Source organism: Cervus canadensis, chromosome 4 (assembly GCF_019320065.1).
Source record: "Cervus canadensis isolate Bull #8, Minnesota chromosome 4, ASM1932006v1, whole genome shotgun sequence".
Lineage (NCBI taxonomy): Eukaryota > Metazoa > Chordata > Mammalia > Artiodactyla > Cervidae > Cervus > Cervus canadensis.
This window is the reverse complement of record NC_057389.1, coordinates 35,717,315-35,742,779: the sequence shown is the minus strand read 5'-3', so window position 1 is coordinate 35,742,779 and position 25,465 is coordinate 35,717,315. Positions and strand designations below refer to the sequence as shown.

General features: G+C 35.6%; 1 protein-coding gene across 2 annotated transcripts in view; it reads left to right on the top strand.

The window, feature by feature from the left end:
• GABRG2 (gamma-aminobutyric acid type A receptor subunit gamma2) overlaps positions 1-25,465 on the top strand; it is a 119,169-nt gene that overhangs the window by 963 nt on the left and 92,741 nt on the right. The window lies entirely within an intron of this gene.

The following is a 25,465-nucleotide window of genomic DNA, read 5'->3' as shown; positions in this document are numbered from 1 at the left end:
TTGTCTAATCCCATAAGACAACTTTATATTTACACCGGACATTGTCATAGTGAAGACAGAATGCCAATGGAGCAAAGGAGCACTGATGATGTCTGGGGACCCTGTTTTGATTATCCGTTCCCCCTCCTTGAGATAGGAGAGCACTGTTGGGCATGGGGTGGAGAATGTAGTTAATGCATGGAGGGATATAGGTCTGGGAAAGAGTTGGCTTTGCTGCGGTGTTGAAAAATATGCTGAGCCAGGTAAATGTGATGCCAAATTGGGAAGTTAAGCATTAATGTCTTAGAGCCTTATTGCACTGAATGGAAAAGATGGGAAAGGATTGTGTTGTGAAGTGTTTTGCACCTATTTTTTTTTTTAAACTTCATTGCACCAAAGATATCAAGGAAATATATATAGTTCATCATTTATATATATAGTTCACATATAGTTCATCATTTATCTACCCACAAAAACAACCCCCTTGACCCAACACACACCATCAGGATTTCCAGCCAGATCTAAAGGCAGGTTAGAGGTCTATTGTACTTATATTAGTTGCACTCTTCTTTACTGTCACTTTGAGACAAAACTCTAAAAATACTACCCCTAACCCTTACTCAAAGAAAGAAAAGAAGAGAAACTAGCTATAGAAGAAACCAAGCCATTGCCTAGGGTATTCCTGGGAGTTGATACTGTTATGTAGTAGTTGTAATAAAGGGAGATAAATGAGATGAAGATTAAAATAACTTCTTATTGTATTGAAAAGCTAACTTTGCTGGTCCTCCATTCTCTAGAGTAGATAATGAGAGGAAAAGATTTCCATAAAAAGGAGACCCAAGCAAAACGAGGAGTGAAAGTCTTCTCTTTGGAGTTTCTAAGTAGACAGAGGGGCCTGCTTAAACTACCAGTACTTTTCATACCTTCCTCCATTACTATAAAAATTGAATGCATTTTCTTTAAGAGTGTAAGATTAAGAAGCTTTCTCAGAAGAGGGCCTTTTACTGAAAATAGTTTATGTGTTATGCATTTTAGTGGCATACTGGAAAAACAATGTTTTTAATTAAACTTACACATATTTTACTATTTAATGTAGTATGTAACCTTTAATTTGTTTCAAAAATTGGAGAATTTATAGTTACTTGTTGATAGAAAAACATCATTCTCATGTTCCTACCATTTATGAAACCTGTGGATTAAAATATACTTTCCTTCCCACACACTTATATTCATTTTAGTAAGCAACTTTATAATTAAATAGATGAGTACATTTTTATGTATTTTATCTCCAAGGGACTTATTTTAACCAAAACATGCAATTTTATTATTTGTAAGAGTATCAAATTTAAGATGTCTTCTTACAGCAACAGTCCTACCTTTTCTTTCTAAATATTATATAAAAACTAATACTTAGGGATACATTTTAATTTTCAATTCTTAGCATAGTAACTAGATGAGCTCTAAATAATGGGAGTTATGTGTCATGAAAACTCTTTAATAGGAGGATTTTCACATTTTCTCAGTAATGACAGAGAATGGAGTCATTGTAGTTTGGTGCAGAGAATGTGATCAGAGTTTTAGTTTGTTGCAATCCCATAAAAAGAAGAAAAAAAAAGCCATTTGAATGGCTGAATAGAACTGGATGAAAATAGTAGCTTTGATCTCTGAAGCTGATCCTGAAGAAGGACAGCAAGTGACTAGAAAAATGTGAGTTTCTAGGAAAAATTCAAAAAAGGCTTTTTGGGTAAACAGTGGTAGTAGAATCAGAAAGTTGAAGGAATATTTAAAAAAATTAATGACTTTTTATTTACATAACTTCAAAGAGTAAATTTCCCTAATTAAAAATGACTAATTAGATTGTGTCTCTACAACAGTAAAACAAGGGGGAATATGAATCATTGGTATGAGGATGTTTATAGCTAATATCTCTTATGTGGGGGATAGTTAATTTCTGAACTATCTAAACTGTCACATATTTTTATACAATGCTATCATATGAATCATCTGGGAAACTTTATAAACTTGTATGATTCTTGAACCAAACAAGCTTGTTGTTTCCTATCTTTCCAGATTTTCCACTTGGCCTTATTAGAAAAGAAGAATCAAAATCACTTCCTCAGCATATTTACTTGCTTAGTTATAGATATAACATTTCAAGTAGTGTCTACCCTGAGACAAACATCTATCTGTTAAAAAAAAAAAAGAGAGAGAGAAATATTTATCACTCAGTATTTCCCAGGATCCAGCTGCCTACTGCCTTCTAGACAAAACATCTGGATGATAGGCAGAAATTTAAAAATCAGCTTTTAATTTAGTTACATAAATGCATCTGATATCTTAGACTCAGTTTAGAATAATCTCCTCAAGGTAATTGAATTACAGACTATTTAGCAAAAGAGGCCTCTGTTCTACACATTTTAAAATTTGCATCATATCAACAAGGATTTCTCCTCAAACTGGAAGAATGTAAGACTGAGTTTAGAGATTTTATCTTTGTTGTAAATATTATTTTGCTAGGACCGTGACTAGAATAACTTCCTAGTAATTCCAAGACAGACTTTCCACAATCTAAGTACCAATGGCTTTACCAGGGCTTCCCTGATAGTTCAGTTGGTAAAGAATCCGCCTGCAATGCAGAAGACCCCAGTTCGATCCCTGGGTTGGGAAGATCCCCTGGAGAAGAGAAAGGCTACCCACTCCAGTATTCTGGCCTGGAGAACACTACTGAGTGACTTTCACGGGCTTTACTGAAATGACATATATTTGTTGAAAAGAAGCAGAATTTGCCAACCCAACATTGCCTCTTCGGCATAAGGATTATTTTAGGCTTATTATTTTTAACAAACAGCACATACAGGTGTGAAGCTTAAAACTGAGTGGAAGTTTCCTTTTGTAAGAGTCATTCAAATACCAGAAATCTCCATTTTTATGAGTATCTCCATCCCTGTACCAGAAAGAAGAGTTTGGGTAAATATCTCAAAACTTACAATGTTGAAGGCAGAGACTTGAATCTGCCCAACAACCATCCCCTTGTTGACAGTGCTTTACTCAATAACTGCCCTCAACTGGCTCCCCCTGCTCACATCTTTTGTCTTTAACCAGACACTGGATATAAGGAGGTGGCTTGGGCCATTTGAAGGACTTAGCTTTTCTGGGTATCTCCTGTGTATACAGAAAGTATACATGTTACTACATTTCTGTTCGCTTTTTTTTTTTTTTCTTCTCTCTCTTGTGAATCTTATTAATGCAATGATGTCTCAACCAAGAATCTACAAGTGTAGAAGGGAAATTATTTTCCTCCCCTACATGACTGTCCAAAGTACTTCTGCTAAAATCACAGACCTTGGAAGACTGGGAAAAACTTTATAGTTAGTGCATTTCAGGAACTGTTTGACCATCACAGATCCAAACAATTTAAGTGCTTAAAGATACAGGATTTCAGTTGTGATGGGCACATTTCTTATTCAGGCAATTATGAAAGAAAGAATTCATCTTCCTGCTACTGGTTATAAGAAATCCATGTGAGTTATAAAAGACTTATGTGACTTCTTCAAAGTCAGAAATAGTTACAATGAAACATCAATTTCAGATTTTCCAATCCACTTGTGTCATGTGTACACATACATGGAACCAGATTTTACATATAAATATTAATATATAATATAGATTTTAATGAACATATGCCAAGTTATGCAATCTATTTCAGTGTATAAAATATATTTATTTTATATCATGTGTATATATACACACACACACACAAAATTTTACCAACATTTGTTAAGTAGTTTTTGTCAACAACATTTGACTTGGAAACCAAGATTATAGAGACACTAGACTTGCTTAAAAGCAACAGATAATTAGAAGTAACAAAATAATGATTAGGTATGTATGTGGACAGATATAGAGATATATAACGATAAATGTGCACACTTACATACACTTCACACCATCCTGGGGTTCGTTCCTGTGTCTCTTGGTGGGTGTTTTCCAGGAACCAGGGTGCGGCTCTCACTCCAGTTAATAGCACTAATTTCCCCCACCCTCCTCCCCGCCCCAGCCCTACTAGTATCAGTGAGTGGATGTGAGTTCCACGCATGACCTGCCAACCTCGTTGATGCAACTGGAGCTTTCTCCTTCCTGTGGCTGCCAGCACTCACCACTTATCATCTCATCACTTTGCCCCAGACCCCTTCTCCTGAAGCAGGTTCTCAGAAGGCCTGTCACCTCCCTGCCTTGTCTCTTGGGCCATAGCCACTCTGACCTTGATGTGTCCTTTGCTAAATACAACTTTTCTGTATAAATAAAAGGTGACTTGGCATGTTCTCTCAAAAAATATTTTAGAATTATATGTTCATACATGGTAATGATAACTGGCTACATTTTATATCTGTCACTATTTTCCAAATTTTGTTTTCTATTTTGTTTTTTTATTCTGATTTTTTTCATCAGGTTCATTTGCTCAGTACTGCTTGCTTATAAGTGTAGTTAACTGATCAATTTTAATTTTTATAATTATCTGATTCTACCATCATACAATGGAAGCTAGTATGGATATACATTCTATTAGCCCACTAAATAACTTTAAAGATTGAATTTACCTAGTAGTGTGGCTTGAGGTCCTCAGTCTGCATTAGTCACTCCATTTTAAAATTTATCTTGCACTTTTGATTGAAAGCTCTAAAAGATATGCTTAGAAATAATCCAGTATTGTTATTTTATTAGTTTAATAACATATTAAATGATATTAATACCTGGGAAAAATGTTTAGAAAGTGTATTTTCTTAATGGCTATGTGTAACTAAAGAGTAGTTTAATCTGCAGTTCAGTCATTACCCAGAAAGTTAACCACTCCTTGTCATCCCATTTTCAAAAAAACTTTGTCTTCTATTGAGAAAATTTATAGGATGACTTGTTGATTGTTGTCACATAGTTGTCCTACAAAAATTCTATATTGAGGCAATCATACTGACAATGAAAGTAGAAAAAAATATTGCTGCTTCAATATCTGGATATCTTTATCTTCAGTGTATAGATATTTAAAGTTAACAGTTTTAATCACCTCAATCATACAAGCAACAGCTTGATTAACTTCTTTGTTATGTGAAAACTTAAAGAGCTTTTTTCATTTCTGGAGGAAAACAATTTACACTTTCTAGATATTGGGGCTTTTTTTTCCTGAGAATATTGGCATGCACACTTTTTCTCCTTCTATAGCTTTGTAAGTTAGATGAGGAAAATAATATTTTACTTTTCTGACTCTTAAAAACAAGATATAGAGCAGTTCTGAAAATGGCCCAACTCTTCTGAATTTTGGTGGTGGAGTAGGGGTTAAGATTTCCCCAGTCATATATTTCTAGTGTAATACACCACACCATTCACCATTCACCTGTCTCTTTTTCTCTGTAAAAATAAGAAAAATACTTGGATTGTTTTGAGATGTAAAAGACTTCTCCAGTTTGCTTTACTGGGAAGGTTATTTGCTATTCATTTCTTCTGTATTCTAGAGAATATGTATCTTTTAAAAGGAAATTTTAAAAAAACTACTTTAAAGTTACACATTAGTGATTTAGGGTCAAAATAAAATTTAACTCCAAATCACATTAATCCCTACAGTATAAAATAAGAGGGCAAATATGGTAATAATTCTATATTATTATGAAATTGTTATGTAACTCTCAAGATAAAGTACTATAATAATATAATACATAAATATGTAAATAAGTAGTCCTGATATAAAGAAAACCTTATGAATACCAAATAACATAATAGTGGGGAAAACAAAAGGTGCTTTTTAAGCCAAGGTCCTTTGTAATAACTGAAACCCTGCCATGAACACGAGTATCATAGTAGCACCAAAGTCTATGTAGTGAGACAGATAAATAACAAGTTCTGTAATTTATTTAGGCACATTTAAATTAAATGGCCAAAACAAACTGAATATAACTTGTCAATATAACCTTGGTAGAAAGAAATAAATGAATTATTTGTGTTCTTTTGTGCAGGTTAACAGTCCCTTTTTATAAATTGCTTTTGAAAACACATTTGAAATACAATAAGTAAGGAAAAAACTCTAGATATAAGCTATAGAAGTAACTAGTATTTCAGCTAGTTCTATGCTAGTAACTATATAACTATGGGGTAGCAAAAGCCATAATTCTGTCCTCATGGAGTTTGCAGTTTCATGGGGTGGCAGGCAATGATCAAAGTTTTACTAAGCTTTAACTTAGATAAATACTACATAGCAAAGGCACATGGTGCTATGAGAGACTATGACAGTTTTCTAACTGGTGAAAGCATAGGACAGAGAAATTAAGGTAGATCCACAAACTAGCTAAAACTGATCTAATTTGTTGGTAACATCCTTTTCTTTGTTATAATAGTTATTGCTGGTTTTTTTTTTTTTTTTTTTTTTAACCTCAGTTGAAGAAGTCTTTTCACTTGAAAATGAGTAGTATATTTTGGAAGAAAAATGGTGAAAATTTTTTAATGTTCTAAAAACAATTTCTTTTTTTGCTATTTAAAAGTTATGCAGTAGACTAGAACTATATTAAGGATAATTAAATAATGTAACACATCATTTGTGCCATAATTTTAACACAAACTAAATTTACCTGTCAATGGCCAGTTGAAGGACTTATGCTCTACTCACCCCATCCAGTAAGTAGGTCTTCAAGTTACAGATGCGAAAAAGTAGATTTATTCTCCTACCACTGCCTCCAGCTGAGGCATCTTCCCTGATTCTTTGTCAATCCAATATAGTCAACTACGTCAAATGGGGAAAAACAGACACACACACACACAACCATCTTAAATATAAATACCTGTTGAGCATCAATTAATTTCAGAGTTGGATACAATATGGTAAAAAATATAGTGAGAGTTTTGAAGATTTTAAAGTTATGTGCAAAATGTACTGTGTATGACCTTTAAAAATATGTACAGAAGGAGACTGGGGGGCATGTAGGATTTCAGTTCTCAGACCAGGAATTGAACTTGGGCCATGGCAGTGAAAGCCCAGAATCCTAACTACTTGGCCACTGGGGAACTCCCTCAGTTACTTTTAAATAATAATAAACTATAATCTTTCAGCAAAAGAATAGATGCTAGGAATTATGTTAATAAATTATCAGTTTTTAAAATCTATTTTACCTGTTTTAATCTAGCATCTCCTCCCTTCATCTTAGTCTTAGAATAAGCAAGTATATATTTAACTTCTTTAAAATAATCATCATTCTGAAAGCCTGGTGTCCTATACTTATGCATGTACACACAAACCTGCAACTTTGGATAATGCCTTTTTTAATCTTATGAAATATATATTATATAAGAGAAATTGAGTAAATACATGTTCTTAAATAATTCAAAATAAAGAATAAGACATTTTAAATTTGAGGTGGTGGTGGTTGGTGGTGGTAATAATTTGAGATAATAATCATATATTTCTTATTTTTAATGGAAAACTAATTTTCCATAGTAGTTCTTAGAAGGAAAATTCAAAGTGATGATTTTTAAAGTCAATAGCAATATCTTTATAATTCCAGGTAAAAATTATCATTTAACCAAATTATCTCCCTTTAACTTTGTTAATAAACACCTACATTCTTTATTTTAAAATTAGTTCTTAATAATTTTCAGAAAAAACTTCCAAATTTGAAAGAAGTGTACATTTGAAATTGATTATTCTTCATTAACTTCATCAACATATATTTAATTAATTACTTAAATTACTTAAATAATTACTTTATAAGCTTCATAAACCCATTATTTCATTAGTCAAATTATAAGAAATTAGAAAAATTTAGACACTTTTAGCTTATTCTACATCAAGGTAATTTTTAATCTCTTTTTAATTTTTAGAACTTAAAACAATTTTTACTTTATATTGGAGTGTCATTTATTACCAATGCCACAATAGTTTCAAGTGTGCAACAAAATGATTCAGTTATACATATACAAGTGTCTATACTTTCTCGATTCCTTTTCCCATTTAGGTTATTACAGAATATTTAGCGGAGTTCCTTGTGCTATATACAGTAGGTCCTTGTTGCTTATCTATTTTAAATATAGCAGTATGTATGTGTCAATCCCAAACTCCGGATCTATCACCTCCTTGACCTTCCCACCCTGGTAACTGTAAATTCATTTTCTACATCTGTGAATCTATTTCTGGTGTGTAAATAAGTTTATTTGCATCAGATTCTGCATATAAGGGCTTCCCTGATAGCTCAGTTGGTAAAGAATTTGCCTGCAATGCAGGAGACCCCGGTTCGATTCCTAGGTCAGAAAGATCTGCTGGAGAAGGGATAGGCTACCCACTCCAGTATTCTTGGGCTTTCCTTGTGGCTCAGCTGGTAAAGAATCTGCCTGCAATGAGGGAGACCTGGGTTCGATCCCTGGGTTGGGAAGATCCCCTGGAGAAGGGAAAGGTTACCCACTCCAGTATTCTGGCCTGGAGAATTCCAAGGACTATAGAGTCCATGGGGACACAAAGAGTCGGACATGACTAAGTGACTTTCACTTTCACTTTCTTTCTGCATATAAGCAATTTCATATGATATTTATGTTTCTGTGTCTGTTACTTCACTTAGTATGATAATCTCTAGGTCCATCAATGTTTCTGTAAATAGCATTATTTCATTCCTTCTAATACCTGAGTAATATGCAGCTGTATGTATGTCCCACATCACCTTTACTCACTCATCTGTTGATGAACATTTTGTTGCTTCCATGTCTTTGCTATTGTAAACAGTGTGGCAAGGAACACTGGGGTGCATGCATCCTTTAAAACCAAGTTTTTCTCCATACACATGTCCGGGAGTGGGATTGCTAGGTCATATGGTAGTTTTATTTTTAATTTTTTAAGGAACCTCCATACTGTTTTCCGTCATGGCTGAACCAATTTACATTCCCATCAACAGTGTAGAATGGTTCCCTTTTCTCCACACCCTCCCCAGCATTTATTGTTAGACATTTTGATGATGGCCATTCTGACTGGTGTGAAGTGGTACCTCATTATAGTTTTGATTTGCATTTCTCTAGTAATTAGCAATGTTGAGCATCTTTTCACATGCCTCTTGGCCATCTGTATGTCTTCTTTGGAGAAACGTCTATTTAGGTTTTCTGTCTATATTTTAATTGGATTGTTTGGTTTTTTGATATTGAGCTGCATGAACTGTTTGTAAATTTTGGAGATTAATCCCTCGTCAGTTGCATCCTTTGCAAATATTTTCTCCCTTTCCATGGGTTGTCTTTTTGTTTTGCTTATGGTTTCTTTTGCTATGCAAAAGCTTTTGAGTTTAATTAGGTCCCATTTGTTTTGTTTTGTTTTTTCCTTCATTACTCTAGGAGATAGATTGAAAAAGACATTGCTGCAGTTTATGTCAGAATGTTCTGCCTACGTTTTCCTCTAAGAGTTTTATAGTGTCCAGCCTTACATTCAGGTCTTTAATCCATTTTGAGTTTATTTTTGTGTATGGTATAATTTGTAAACTAAATTATCTCAGGGAAGTCCCTTAACCCTATAATCACCATTTGTTTTATATCTGTAAGATATTTAATTGATATTGATATATTGTGATAGATGATGTTCACCCCTAATAATTGGGAGAGTGAATGGTAACAGAAATACAGTCATGTTTAGATTTAATGTTATTAATTTAAACATCTTTCACTGTGTGCCTTCTATTATGAAATTATACTTAAAATATGGTTGAATTTCTCTGTAACTGATTTATTGAGCATGATGGAATTAAATAGTATGGTCCAGAAATTGTGTTTCTTTTTAAACATCATCTGTTGAATCTACCCCTCCCCCTGCCCCCGACACCACATCTGGACAATATATATCTAATGTCAAAATTTTCCATTCATTTTAGAGATTGCAATCTCATTTTCAGGTATTAAATTCATCTAAATTGATCCTTCAATCTCTCACTCACTTTAATTTTTTTATTTTATTTTTTTTATTTTTTCTGTTCTCTCATTAGGCCTGACTTAAGATTTCTGCAGCCCACCTATTACATCATGTTGTAAAGGCTCCTCCTCTTTTTATTACGCTGCATTTGGCTTTTTTCAAGATTAGGGTCGAGCTAGGGAGGACGGTTACATTTGCAGAAAGATCTTACTGTACTTTCTGGGTGAAAGATGCTTACATGCCGAGTCATTCCTTCATGGGGGAGTTATACGGGTTCCGTGAAGCTAACCCTCCTCCTTCCTCCCCCTGGGAACCTTGAGACTTGCACTATTCCCTGACATGGGTCATGCTGTAGGGACTTGATGTTTCACGACAGTCCTTCGTTCCATTCCAAAAATACATCCACTCTGACTTTCTATTAGCATTTTCTTACTAGAGTTGCATTATAAGCTCTAAATAAACAGTCTTTTCAAGATGATTCCAGCATGACTATTTTTCTGGCATCCATTTAGCTCAGGAAGAATGAATGAATGAAAAACAGACTCTGAAAAATTACTTGTCAGCTTCTGAAAGTAATGGTGTTTTTCTGACACAGATTCACTATAGGGATTGTTCAAACCAGCCTATCTTCTTTAGACTTTTTCAGGAAAGAATCAAGCTACATTTGTCACCTGGGCTGCTTAAATTATAGAGACCACAGGCCAAATTTTGCTAAGAATTCTCTGTCTACGCTGTGCTGAAACAGCATTAAGAAGTAAATAATGCAAGTTCTCTGTTTTGGGTAGAGATAGCAGTTATCTCTGTTAGTCTTCGCTAAATGGTAGACATCTATGAGTAAGTTTCTTGACTTTGCTTTTCACTTGCCTTGAGGGAGAAGTGGAACATATGTCACTGTGAGGAGGGAACATGAAACTGCTGCAGCTCTTTCTGCACTTAGGCCAATAACCTTATTCCACAAGAACTGCTTTCTCATTCAGTCTTTTAACTTCCATTATATGATCCCAAACTGGGTGAAGGAGAAAGAATGCAGGACTGGTTTTTGCTTTAGCAAGTTCTGCCTCTTCTTGGGAATCCACCACATTTGTGTTAAATGAGAGTATAACATCTCTCATTTTTTCTCAGTTCTGTTATGGTAACACTTTTTTTTTAGTATTTAAGAAAATATATTTAGTATTATGTTCCCTATTTGATTCATTTCTCCCTGCCTGATATCCACTACTTTGTTCACCTTCTTCACATCTTTCTCAAATATTGCCTTCTCAATGCCTACACTGATCATTCAATGCACTATTGCAAATGTCCCTCAATCCTATATTCATAACTCCAGTTCTCTTCTATGTTTCCCCTTTGCCCAGTATTTACAGTCTTCAGTAATTAGAAAATTTTTGTATTATGACACCTACTGATTTAGTATTTTAATTTTTTACTTTCTGTCTCACTCAGCTAGAATCCAGGATGCACGAGAACAGAGATGCTGTCTTGTCCACTGCTATACTCCAGACTTTTAGAGAAGTGCCTTGCTTCTAATAAATGTTCAGTAATTACTGTTTAATTAAATAATAATAATGGCATATCCCTTTCCCTGAAATTTATCTTCTTTTAGAAAAATCTTTTCATCTTTTCCATAGCAACTAAGTTCAGCATACACGGCTGGTGACCAAAACAAAAAAGCAAGTCCTACAGTATAGCGCAGTCCTTAAGAGCATAAGTTATGGACCTACACTTGACAGGTATTCATATTTCTACCCTTGACACTCACTACTTGATGACCTTCAGTAAATTTACTTAACTTCAGTCATCCTTAGTCTCTTTGTATAAAAACGAAGAAGATAATAATTCCTCCTAAGCTTATTTTGGGTAGTAATTGACATAATACATTGAACATGGCATGTATTAAGCTTCTCTTATATGTTGTTGTTATTGTTTTTACTACTACAGGATCATTATTTATTTCCTGGGATATCCCAAGAGGCACAAGTAGCCTCTCCACCCCTATTAAACTTTGAACTTGGGGAAAGTACAGGAGAGGGGTTTCTTGATAAAAATTCCGTGATTCTCTATTCCCCTGTCTTAATTTGTATAAGATGAGAAAATTGGATAAAGCCCCCTAAGTTTCTGGAATGACCATATTGTTCATTCATTTTAGATCAACATTATATATAATAAAATTTCTATTATGTATGGACTAGGTCCCAATAACAATGAAATATGTGCTGACACATGGGACTTCTTCCTGAAGACAGTTTTTTTAACTATATGCGAAGAAGAGAGAGCTGTATTTTTCTATTCAAGTTTTTGACTGATTCCTCATTTTTTGTGTGTCCCTTATGGATCTGATAATAGGGTAAAATTCAACTCCATCTGTCTCCTAGGTTACTGTATCAGCCATCTAATGTACTTTTCTGATGCCAGTTTTGCTGCCTTCTGATTCATTCTCCATACAGCAGAGAAACTTTTTTCCTAACAAGTATTTTCCTAAATACAGATGTAATTTAGATTCAATAAACTGTTAAGAATTTAAGTGTAGAGTTAAAATTTTCTCAAATGTATGCACCAGGAAAACCACCACCTATGTGTATATCTCTACACATATATTAGTTTTCAATATAATGAACATAAAAAAGAGTCAAGCTCTCAAGTACTATGTTAAATGCAGAATGAAAATAAATGCAAAGTAGACAAATTTCCTCCTTCTTGCCTCCTGCCTTCTTGCTATAAATAGTTATTACATTCCTAATACTTGTTTGGCAATGTACTAGGGATTGAGATTAAAACGGAAAAATAGACATCTTCTTAATCCTCTTAGACATTGCAATCTAGGAACAGGCAGATAGTAAATAAACAACTTTTCAAATTGTGATAAATGTTACATAACTAAAAGGTGTGATGTGATGAAAAAAGAAACAATCTATATTAGAAAACGCAGGAAAGTCCTATATGAGTAATGGATAAGAAGTTGAGATTGTAAGCATATTTAAAAAAAAAATAGCCATGAAAAGATTGAAGAGAAGCCCTTTCTTAGTATGGGTAACAGCAGGTTCAAGGGCCTTGGATAGAGGAAAAATTTGGTGTGGGTCAGGAAATAAAAATAGCCCACATGTCTAGAGGACAGTGATCATGGATGAAGAGGTCAGGATATAGGATTTGGGAGGCAGCATGCTACTTTGTATGGTACAGTCTTGTGGCCATAGTGAATATTTTAAATTCAGGAAAATACTTCATACAATAATACCATCAGTTTTGTTCTTATGGAAGAAGTGTGCCTCTATGATTTGGGGAATGGTGAGAGTTGCAGTTTGCCTAATAATTTTCAGTTGCTTGACAATTAACTAAACTGTTTACCTATAGCTTCCTTAAAATTATATATAGTGTTGCTCTACATCTTGCTGCAAAATCCTAGCAGGAAAAAAAATGAACTAATTGAATTGCTATTATATCAATTACTTAAAACATGGTATTATTTTGGCATCATTATGAATGCCATAAAATTATGGCACTATGAAATGATTATACTATATTTAACTTGTGTGTTTAAACATATATTTTTATAAAGATAAATGTTTTGCATCTAAAAAATGGAAAAGATAGTTTAATTCCAAATTAATAGGCTTTCTGGGAAACAGTTATTGGCCTGAATGATTTTTAAATTTTAACAGATTCTCACAGGGAACATTAACAAATGTACGTTTATTCCTATCCATAAAATATATTATTGAACTTTATCTACATAAAATAGAACCACAGAAGGTAATACTTCTTAGAGCTTGGGTAGAGGGGGAGGTGGGAGGGGGGATCGGGATGGGGAATACATGTAACTCCATGGCTGATTCATGTCAATGTATGACAAAGCCCACTACAATATTGTAAAGTAATTAGCCTCCAACTAATAAAAATAAATGAAAAAAAAAATAAAGATCTTTTGATTAAAAAAAAAGAAAGATATATAAAAATATACACATCAAATAAGAAAAAAGAAAAACTACCATTTTATTAATAAAAAGTTTCCTTTTCCCCAGGAGATTTTTTAGTGCTTAGACTCACCTCATACTTTAGGAAATTTCACAAAAGTCTCATGTCAAAGAATATTTTGAAAAATTCAGTGATTTACTTTACAGCATAATAGTTTTATTTTTAAGTTAACATACAGACAGCAAACTGACCTGTATCAGTGTACAGTTGTATGGATTTTAACACACATGTAAATTCTTATAATTCAGTATCCCAAATCAGGCCGCTGAACAGTTCTACCAGCAGCCACAAAAGTTCCTCCTGGAACCCCTTGTAGCCACATCCTTCCCCCACTCTTAACTCCTGGAAACAACTACTACTTCATCACTGTAGTTTTCTTTTCAGGAACGTCATATATGTAGGTTCAGCATACTGCCTTTGAGATTCAGTTAAGTTAGTGTGGTGTCAATAAGCACATGAAAATAAATCCCACATTACCTTGAGATAAATGCAAGCTAAAACCACAATGTGGTTTTTAACACTACACACCGACCAGAATGGGTAAAACAAAACCAGTACTGACAAGACCAGGGGTTGGTAAGTATGTGGACCAAATGGAACTCTCATACATTACTGGTGAGAATTAAAAACAGGGAACAAAAAAAATAAAAACGGGGAACAATTTGGCAATTTTGTATAAGACTAAGCATATATCTAACATTACTGAACAACCTCACTCTGATTTGCATGGAAGAATTGAAAACTTATGTTCTAGAATAATGGATTTTATACTTATGTGATAATTTTTTTCAGAAATGCTTACATAAATAGGATCATCTCAAGTTTTCCAGACAAAATAGTGTTTTCCTTTATTTGACTTGAGAATACATTCTTGATTGAGTTGATACATTTCTTAATGGTTATATGATCTGCTTTGATTCTACTTGTGACCATGTACCTGAGGATATTGGAAAGACTGGATAGAATAATGATAGAGGTAATGCAGAGAGAAGCATTGATTCTGTGGGAGCTCCTTTTTTAATATGTGCAATATGTTTGCAATCTCTTGAAAAAGGTAAAAATTCACTACTGAGAAAAGACAGTAAGTTATTCCCTTAAGACATATATTCTTTGCAATATGAATTCATTATCCTATAATGACAACGATAAAGCAGTCAATCTATTGCGTGACAAGGATCTAAATTTCTAAAAATATAAATGACACAAATTGACCTTTTTTCTATCATATAAACTTTTAGTTTCTCTACAAAGCCAGCATGCTGATTTAAAACACCTTTAAGCTTTGGGTGAAGCTGTGCTATTTCAAATTCCACTGGGAATTTCTTTTACATTGTTCCAGAATTCTAAGAACAAAAGTAATTTTGGACTATGTTCACTGCCAGCATGGAACTTTTTAAAACAACATCTACTATATTTTCATAGGCAAAAAATGTAATATTTCCAAGTGCTGAGAATACTGTTTAGCTCATAGACGATGTCTGTGAATAATCACAAATGAGTGAATAAATACACAACTTCTGTGATCTGGAGTATTCATAATTCTTAATTATGTAAATTTACATGATGTGGCGTACAGACAGAATGGACTATTCATGTAATGAAGGAGAGGGAAGGGGAGGAAGAAAAATACTAACAACAAAACTGAAACCTAAAACTTGATTAACTTTTTTAAGTGATTGATAACACATTGATTTTGAGAAAGTGCTTACCTAGGAAGAGCCAAATAATGAAAACTTAAGAATAGTCTTCTAAAGGTGGTCACACCACAGGAACAAATTTCAAATTTGCATGACTTGAACTTAAAAGACTATAGGACAATTTTAGAAAAGAAAAAAAAGAAAATTTTCGTTCTCTAAAGAAAAATTCCCAGACTCATGGTCACTCAGATGTATACATATTGGTAAAATTTCCATGTGAAAATGAAAATTCAGTCAGTCCCCTAAACAAATTTGCTCCATAGTTCAACATCTGTATATTAACAAAATGAGGATAATATTTCATTTCTTGCTATGACAGAATAACATAAACTATAGCAATATAAATGTTCCATACATCTAAAGTATATTTGAATACATATCTGAATACATGTTGATAATGGATACAATATAACCAGGCTTCATTTTTATAAACTGGTTCTCCAGGACCTGTATACTACTTTGGAGCTGTTTGACCTCTTGTTCAGGGACCATGAGAAAATCCACATTAGTTCTTCTATCCACCTGTTGCCCCCTTGTAAGTGAGAGGACAGCTTTGAGCGTTCACGTTTATTACCTTCTGTTTTGCTAGACGAGGAAGCAAGAGTTTTATCAGTTCAGTTCAGCTGCCCAGTTGTGTCCGACTCTTTGTGACCCCATGGAATGATGCAGCACGCCAGGCCTCCTTGTCCATCACCAACTCCCGGAGTTTACTCAAACTCATGTCCATTGAGTTGGTGATGCCATCCAACCATCTCATATTCTGTTGTCCACTTCTCTCTCCTTCAACCTTTTCCAGTATCAGGGTCTTTAAATGAGTCAGCTCTTTGCATCAGGTGGCCAGAGTATTGGAGTTTCAGCTTCAGCATCAGTCCTTCCAATGAACATTCAGGACTGATCTCCTTTAGGATGGACTGGTTGGATCTCCTTGCTGTCCAAGGGACTCTCAAGAGTCTTCTCCAACACCACAGTTCAAAAGCATCAATTCTTCAGTGCTCAGCTTTCTTTATAACCCAACTTTCACAACCATACATGACTACTGGAAAAACCATAACCTTGACTAGACGGACTTTTTTTTTGGCAAAGTAATGTCTCTGCTTTTTAATATGCTATGTTGGTCATAACTTTTCTTCCAAGGAGTTAACTGTCTTTTAATTTCATGGCTGCAGTCACCATCTGCAGTGATTTTGGAGCCCCCCCAAAATAAAGTCTGCCACTGTTTCCTCTGTTTATCTATTTCCCATGAAGTGATGGGACTGGATGCTATGATCTTTGTTTTCTGAATGTTGAGCTCTAAGCCAACTTTTTGACTCTCCTCTTTCACTTTCATCAAGAGGCTCTTTAGTTCTTCTTTACTTTCTGCCATAAGGGTGGTGTCATCTGCATATCTGAGGTTGATATTTCTCCGGACAATCTTGATTCCAGCTTGGACTTCATCCAGCCCAGCATTTCTCATGATGCACTCTGCATAGAAGTTAAATAAGCAGGGTGACAGTATACAGCCTTGACGTACTCCTTTTCCTATTTGGAACCAGTGTGTTGTTCCATTTAAGCAACAGTTCTAGCTGTTGCTTCCTGACCTGCATACAGGTTTCTCAAGAGGCAGGTCAGGTGGTCTGGTATTTCCATCTCGAAGAATTTTCCACAGTTTATTGGTATCCAGACAGTCAAAGGCTTTGGTATAGTCAATAAAGCAGAAATAGATGTTTTATCAGTTCCCCCAAATATCTTATGCTCTAGAGAAAAATATTACTCTTACCATAGAAAGGGAGATGTGGAAGTGATTACAGAGGCATGTTGATAGAAATAACACTTCATATCAAGTTGGAGGTGCTGGCAGACAGAGATCAGTCACATTATACCATGTGACAATGTTTCTGTTATTGCCTTGCACTGTGATTTAAAGTTGCATTTTCTTTCCTAGCTGTTCAGGTATTTGTCTCCCAAAATAGATGAGAAGTGTTTTGATATCAGCATTGTGTTTTGCACATCTTTCCATCTGCAATGGTACTTTGCACAAGAGATTCTCAAATACAGGCTGATTAACTGAAGGATAGAGAAATCTAAATTTACAAGGCATTATATTCCAAATTCCACCACCTTCGTGACTTTTGCCACATTTCAGTGACACTAGGTTATTTTTTTGCTTACTATTTTTCATAAAGCATTGTCTTTTAAATCTAACTTGTGCTTAGTCGCTAATTCATGTCCTCCTCTTGCAACCCCATGGACTGTAGCACACCAGGCTCCTCTGTCCATGGAATTCTCCAGACAAGAATACTGGAGTGGGTTTCCATGCCCCTCTCCAGAGGATCTTCCCAAGCCAGGGATCAAACCCAAGTCTCCGGTATTGCAGGTGATGCTTTACCATACGAGACACCAGGGAAGCCCAAGCCATCAGGAAGCCCTTAAATCTAACTATTTTATTTAATAAACTTAACAAAAGTAATTAAACCCAGGAAATTGGTTTCATTTTTCATAATAGAAGAAAACTGTAAAGTAAATACAGTGAAACCAGAACAATGTTATTAAGTTTTCATTATACAGTATTGTCTACCAGAGGTGTAAAGCTTGTTGGTGCTCCTCTTGAGAAAGTAGGTTAGTGAATTGAAGAATGTGGGTAAAGACACATTACAGATAAACTGAGACTTAATCTTTAATATGATTTAATAAGCAGGTAAAAAATTGAAATGAGGAAAAATTTCTAATTATAGATTTCAGTGTCTTTTGACACTGTGTATATAGGACACTTAAAATGTGTCATATTTGGGTACTATCAGCTAGGGTCTCAGACTTTGGGAAGCACTGATATAAAGTGATCTTAATAAGACATAGGATCTTGATTCAAAATGATGCTAATTTGAATTTTCAGTATACCTTGAAACACTGTAGTAAGTGGCATTTATTTGATCTGCTTACGAGCAGTTACCAACATGCTGTTGATTGAGAAAAGGAAGTCCAGGGAGCTCTGTCACACTCTTGCAGTAGCTCCTCATCCAGGCTGCACCTTAGAGTTGGTGAATATCATTGTTGCCATCTCATCCTAGTCTAATTAAATTAGTATCTTAAGCAGTAAGCTTTCAGCACTGTTACTTTTTTAAGCCCTCCAGGTAATTTTAACATGCTGCCAGAGTGAGAACAATTGGTCCGTATCCAGTATCAGACATTCAGTGTAGGCTGGACATTTTACATTCCTAGTGAATGACACTCATCATATAAATGAAGAAATTCAGAGTATTTCCTTCTTGAACTATTTTTTTTAGGGTAAATAATTATATTCTTCTCTAATATTAAGTTTATAGTTTGCTGTCTTCTGTGGTTAAAATTGGTCTTGGATGTCAGTAGTCAGAAAATAGCAAGAAAAGGAAACTTCACATGTGTTTCTAGAGTAAGGGTGAGTGACCCCCAAAGTTGTGTTGGCCTCGTTTATCACCATGTTGTCACAGTCCAATAACAATGCAAGTAAAGTGTCTAAGTTCTACCACCTTGTAGAAAAATTTTTGGTGCATAAGAGCAACATACTTGGAGCTCCACGTCAGCTAACTGCCTTCTAAAAATTCTCCATTGGTGTATAGTAGACAGGATGAGTTTTGTCCAAATAATTCAGGTTTTGAAGACGGCTTCCTATTTGCAGCAAAGTGTACACAAGCAAGAATGTGGGAATATTGTTTTTCCTTCTAGTGTATTTTTCATTTTAGTTATTGTAGTCTTCATCTCTTTAGTTTTTCTTCATATTTTCTCTTTGTTAAAAACGTATAACTTCTCACTCTCTGTATCCATTCTTCTCCTGAGTTCTTTAATCATCTTTAGATCATTTTTCTGAACTCTTTCTCCAATAGAATGCCTGTCTCTATTTCACTTAGTTTTTCTGGGGTTTTATCCTGTTCCTTCGTCTGTTGCCTCATTTTGTCTAAGTTACTGTTTGTATTTTTATGTCTGTGGTAGAATAGTTCAGTTTCTTGACCTTGGAGAAATGCCATGAGTCCCAGCAGAGCAGTCCCCTCTGGTCACCCAAGCTATATACTTTAGGAGTTTCCCCTAAGAGGTCTGCTTGGGTCCTTCTGCTGTGGCATCTGACTATGTGGATGGTCTGGTAGGCTTAGTTGGTCCCTAGTCTGGTTGGCTGCCAGGCCCAGCTTTGTTCAGATGCTGCTGGGCTATTTAGACTTTAGGCAGCCTGTCTGCTGATGGGTGGGGCCATGTTCCTGCCCTGTTGGTTGTTTGGCCTGGGGCATCCCAGCACTGGCACCCACAGGCTTCTGGGTAGGGCCAGGTCTCGGTACTGATGAGCTGATACGGCAGCTGCTGTGTTTCTGCAATCCATCTGATGCCAGCCTCTGTGTCCCCAAAGTGAGGCACAGCTCACACCAGGAGACTTTCCAAGACCAGGTTAGGTCTGGCCCGTGCTCCTAACAAATTACTGATTTTGCCCTTGGGTTCCAGTGTGCATGAGGCTTTTGAGTGCACCGTTAGAGTGAAGTCTAGTTTTCCTTACTCCTGTGAGGCTCCTGCAGTTAAGCCCCCTTGGCCTTCAAAGCCACATGCTCTGTTGGGCTTGTCTTCCATCTACCAGGACACCAGGTTGTGAAACCTGACTCGGGGCTCATAACTCACTCCTGTGGAAGAATCTCTGCAAAACAATTATTTTCCAATTTGTGGATCTGATTAAATTGTGAGTCCACCCCTCCTACCCATCTCACTGTGGTTCTTTCTTTATGTCTTTAGTTGGAGAAGATCTTTTCTGGTAGGATTTAGTCTTTTTTTTTTTTTTTCTTTTTTCTTTTTTAAATTATGATAGTATAATAATACATTCACATGAGACTTAGAAAATACAGAACAAAGTTACATATAGTTCCACTATAGTACTTACTTTTTAAATAGATAAATTAAAAATTTTAGTTGGAGTTTCAATATCAGACCCTCAAAAATTAATAGAATGAATATACAGGAAAGCAGATGGATATAGTAGACCTGAAAAGCACCATGATAGTGTCCAGTCCTTTTCAGCTATGGTTGTTCCGCAGAGAGTTATGGTTTTGCTGTGCTTGTGAGACTGCTAAATTTTTCAGATTTGTTTTGCTGCACATAGCAGCAGTTCACTAATTTGTATTGTATAACACTTCACTATGTAAATGTGCCATATTTTATTTGTGCATTCTGCTATTTATTTATGTTATATGAATTTCTATTATCAATAATGCAGCTCTGAACATTCTTATCCATGTCTTGTACTAGATACATTATGCATTTCTTTTTGGATTAAATTGAGTAATGAACTTTCTGGGTAATAGGATACACATGTGTTCATCATTAGCAGATAATGCCAAAATGTTTTCCTTTTAGCTGTGCATGAGCCCTAGCTGGTCCATATTCTCTCACTTTTATTTAACAAATAAACAACAACAGCAAACCACAGTGAGGGGGCTAACCCAAGAAAATGGACTTTAATAATAAGCCTCGAATATGACCTGACATGGACTTTTTTTGTTCCTGTTTACACCTTCTGTTCCTACTGAATGCTATGGTTGTCTTCTCCACATTTTCTCTCCTTACCTTAAATATCCCAATTTTCATTTGGTTTCTGAATTCCATATGTCATTGGGGATGACGATTTCATCTTTGATACTAGTGGTAGGATATATAATTACACCAAAATAATGAACGTAGTCCCATCCTCTAGCTATAGATTTGGTTTCTTATGTATGAATTCATATGTACTCAGGCTAGTGATTCACAAAATGCAAACTTCTAGGGACTTTTAGAAAACTAAACATCTAGAAGAATTTATCTCTTTTCATGGATGTAAATAAGGAAGCAGAGAGAGGATTTTGTTAGCATCTTCTGACCATATAGTCTTTCCTTGTGGCTCAGCTGGTAAAGAATCTGCCTGCAATGTGGGAGACCTGGGTTCGATCCCTGGGTTGGAAAGATCCCCTGGAGGAGGGAAAGGCTACCCACTCCAGCATTCTGGCCTGTAGAATTTCATGGACTGTATAGTCCATGGGGTCGCAAAGAGTCAGACATGACTGAGCGACTTTCATTTCAGTTCTGATCATACAATTAAGCCATCTTTGGGTTGAAGCTGATACCATGGAGGACAGAAAGACAAGACAGAAAAAATCCAAGTTGTTAAATGCATAGATGAGAAGCTGAATTGAAGCACCAGGAAGCTTATACTACACTAGGTTTAAAATTATATATCCCTCCTAATTTAGTCTGAATATTCTGATGCTGTTTGCTATTTAGTCACTAAGTTGTTCACAACTCTTTGTGACCCCGTGGACTGTAGCCCATCAGGCTCCTCTCTCCATGAAATTTCCCAGACAAGACTGCTGGAGTGGGTTGCCATTTCCTTCTCCTGGGGATCTCCCTGACCCAGGGATTGAGCCTGCATCTCCTGCTTGGCAGATGGATTATTTACCACTGAGTCACCTGGGAAGCCCAAATATTCTGATACTTGCAATAAAATTCATCTTTGCTAATAAAACCCCTCAGACATTTATTTGATATGGGTCTTCAGCAATTGTTAATAAATAGTTTGCATTTTGTGCGTTGGAATATATACATCTGATAGTTGACTTAGTCAAATAAACACACTTACCAACAGCTACTGACCTAATTATCAAAAAATTGAGCATGGTATGAGCTAACAGGCCGTCACTGTAAGTAGAACAGTTCATCAGAATTGATCCTTAGATACACCCCTACCCTTACTCTAGCCTCTATGCATGTATACACTCACGTACACACCTGTACATAGATCTCCCTTCCTAAAGGTTCTTACATGTTCTCCCTAGGAGGTACAGAACTCCATTGGCCACTAAAGGCCGCATATGAAAGAGCAGCTTGTGCCCCGGTTCTCCTTCTCACTAAACCACAGTGTTTCTCAAGAATCCCTCATCCTTCAGGGAGGTACAGAATGAAGTCTCCTCCTCCTATGATCAGATTCTAAGTCCCCTCGACCCCCTGAGGATATATACTTACCTAGCATAGCTGCTCCTACACTTCATACCAAGGCCCACCTTTTGCAGTAGCTAGAGGACAGTCTTTGAAATACACATGCCTTACCACTGCAGCATGCACTGCTTTCCAAGTCATGAAAGAACTTAAGAGAGTAAGTTGATCACATCCATTAAGTTAAATTACGAGCTCCACTTTTATTCCTCAGTGTGAGAAGATCAAATCATTGGTATCTGCAATGGCAAGTTTATGAGATTTGAATGTTATTAACTTTGTGCTGAAGGTGCCATACTCTTATTGAACTCAGGCATAAACGGATTTATTGGCCTAAGGGAAAATGAGCTTGAGCAACCGTTTGTTTTAGATGATCTTACTTTCTGATAAGTGTAAAATCGCAGATTCTTTGGCCCCATTTCCTTTCTCAAACCCTTGCAGTATAATGGTTAAACATGTTGGTTTTGGCAAACTAAACAACTATTGGCAAATATCACTGTTCTTCATCTGTAAAATGGAGATATTTATAGGAGCTTCAGGGTTTTAAAGGTAAAAGTGGGAGAATGTATGTGAAGTCCTTAAAGTTTATGTCTAGAACATGGTGAATACATAACAATAGCCAGTGTTGGTATTATTTACCTTAGGAAAACTAGTCAGAAAAAAATTATTCTTTTCATAAATTTTAATTATGAATTCCATATGCACTCATGGAATTTGTAGTTTAGTAGTGGAAACAGGCAATGTGCGAATCAGTAAATACACATTTTGACAAACGCTATGAAGCAGTCGAAGGACTGATGAGAAGATATGAAGGATCAGGTGGGTGACAGAGGCAGAGAAACCAATAAGGAATGACCTCTGCTGATACTGAGAAGGTGATTTCTGTGTTGAAAATTGAAAGCTTATAAGGAATAAGCCATGCTCCACTTTGGGAGGTGGAGGGAAGAGATTTTAGGCAGAGAAAGAAAAATATATACCCTGTATTTATCCTGCCAAATACCAGTGGATGTGAAGATACCCAAGGGAGAAGACAAATGTTTTTATTGCTTCTCATCCAAACGTGTGCTCTTATACGGCCCTAAGAAAGTACAATGACTAGGTTTTTCTTCCTACAAAACTGAGAGCTTTATTGAATCTGTGAAAATATGAAGTACTTGGATTAAAATTTAAAAGTGTATAAACTTCATGATTATCTTCACAGTGTCAAGTTTCCAAAATATGTACCAACAATCAGATATTTAAGATCTACTGTCTAATTGAGAGCAACCTCTCATCTCTTCACTATATTTTTTTGTCACTTTTCTCTTAAACTGACTTTTCTCATTATAAATATGAACTCATTACATTCAAATCATGCATGTAACTGTAAAGATGAAAATAAAAAGTAATATTCTAATTTATAACAGAGAATTTCAGTCAGAAAAGCTGAAGTAGGAAGTTGGAAATCTGTGCTTTTTTATAGAGCCTACCTCAACACACCATACACATACACACACACATATACACACAAACACTCGAGGGTAAGCACCCCTGGTTCACTCTGTGACTGAGATTCTCAACTTTTAATATGCATATGAACCATTTGAAGATCCTGTTAAAATAAAGATTCTGATTCAAGAGTCCAGGTTGGCCCAGGGTTCTACTTCTCTATAAATTTCCCAGGAAATTCTCATGCTGTTGGTCCAAAGCTCTTGGTTGGATGGCTTTCTAACAGGTTTTTTTTGAAAGTTTTCAAAGATGAAAACTTCACAACCTTTTCTGGCACTGTCTTTTAGGACTTATCACTCAGACAACAACAAAATGTTTTTCATTATGGTAAGTTAAGAGTAATGTTAATTTCAGTCCTTTTCCTCTGCAAGATTATATTTAGTTTATAAAGGGTACAAGAAGAAATAATCACTTCCATAGGCCATTACATTTAGGTAGGTGCCTTTAGCCAGAAGTTCAAGTTTGCTCTCAGCCCACGCAACTGTTAATCAGTTTTCTTGCATCATTATCAACCTATTTCTGCCTAGGCTTTTTCATGGAGTTCACAGTTCCACAGAATGCCTTATCTAATTGTCATTATTACTAGAGCTCCCATCTATAAGTGAGGAGGCCTTGACTCCAGAGAATTCTGGAGAAACAGCCAATTTTGAATGAGAGAGGTTCTTTTTTTTTTTTTTTAAACAAATCTGGAAACAATCCCAGATTATTCATCAGCTCCATTAATTTAGACCTCAGCTGGGAACACACTAAAGAATAAAAACTTCATTTATTTATAATGTAGGGGTTCATTATTTTTCTTCCTGGATAACATCTGTTTTTAGTTCTTCTCGGCCCATATTAGATCAAAGCCTGGAAGCGGTGTCTGAAGATTCAGGTTTTAGTTATGAGGTTGAAACTTTTTATATAAATCTACCTTCAGGGCTATGTGTCAGGTTCTGTGCTAAGCACTTAATAAGCATTAGCTTGAAAGTGTTAGTCACTCAGTTGTGTCCAACTCTTTGAGACCCCATGGACTGTAGCCCACCAGACTCCTCTGTCCATGGGATTCTCCAGGCAAGAATACTGGAGTGGGTTACCATTTCCTTCTCCAGGGGTTCTGCCCAACCCAGAGATCGATCCTGGGTCTCCTGCAATGCAGGCAGATTCTTTACTGTCCAGACAACCAGGGAAGCAAGCATTATCTTAACCTTGCACAAAAAAACTGTGATAGAATACTAGTATTAACTCTATTTTAAAGATGAGAACTTTGTGAAGCTTAGCAAGATTAAATTATTTGCCCAAGGTCATAAAAGAGTAAGTGACAGGCAAGATATGAAGCCAGAAGTCAGACCTGGTACTTTCTAACTCCTGAGTATATGCTCTTGATTTCTCTACTCCACTTTACTTCTTTGTGGCTAAGTAGGCATCCCACAGTATGCCCAAATCTGTCACTGAGGCTTTTACCTGAGATAATTATTTGATTACTATT